Below are 765 nucleotides of genomic sequence, written 5' to 3' on the forward strand. Positions count from 1 at the left end.
TACTATTATTATTAAGAGTTTAGAGACTTTGAATTTGCATTCATTCATTGTTACACTTTTCTCCCTGCCCACCTCTCCCCACCAAGTTCACTCCTGGGTGTTTTCAGAGGCTGTAAATCACATGGAAGGAGAGAGCCCATCCTTCTCCCCTGGGGGCAGCTGCTGGATTTGAACCTCCTATGTCAGGTCTGACAGCTCAGCTCCTTCCTACAAAGGCAGCAGAGACGTTCTGTGTATAAAAAGTGGGTGCTGGTGGTCCCGTGGTACACAGCGGCCCTTTGCCTGGCTTCTCCCTGGTCTTGTCCTAGCTGGGGACAGCCTCACGTGGCAGGGTGTGGGTGAATTGCTGTGACCTGGGAAAAGGTGGAAGTCTCGGCCACAGAAACCAGAATGAGTCACCTCTTTTTAGGGAACTGAGCACAGAGCAGGTTCCCTTGTTGAACAAAATCACTTTTCCTTCTTCTGGTTTTGCCTTGTTTCATTATTCCCCGCCCCCCCCCCCCATCCCTTCTGACATAAAGAGTGTAGACATTATTGGCCCAAAGTGGCCATTGTGGGATGGGGACTGAGATGCAGAGAGAAAGGCAGGTTCTGTGTGTCCATGTGCATGCAGGGCTGTCCATCTCGTGGTGGTGGCGGGCCTGGGTGTCCATGTGAGTGGGCTGGGTCTCTGTGCCATCTATGTCTTCTGGGAGGGGGCTTGTGAGTGGAGGTCATGCCTGTTCCCCACGCCCTCCTGACCACAAACAGAAGAAAGGCAAGGTT

Source organism: Elephantulus edwardii, unplaced genomic scaffold (assembly GCF_000299155.1).
Source record: "Elephantulus edwardii isolate Elephantulus edwardi_28Jun2011 unplaced genomic scaffold, EleEdw1.0 scaffold00410, whole genome shotgun sequence".
In the NCBI taxonomy this organism is placed as follows: Eukaryota; Metazoa; Chordata; class Mammalia; order Macroscelidea; family Macroscelididae; genus Elephantulus; species Elephantulus edwardii.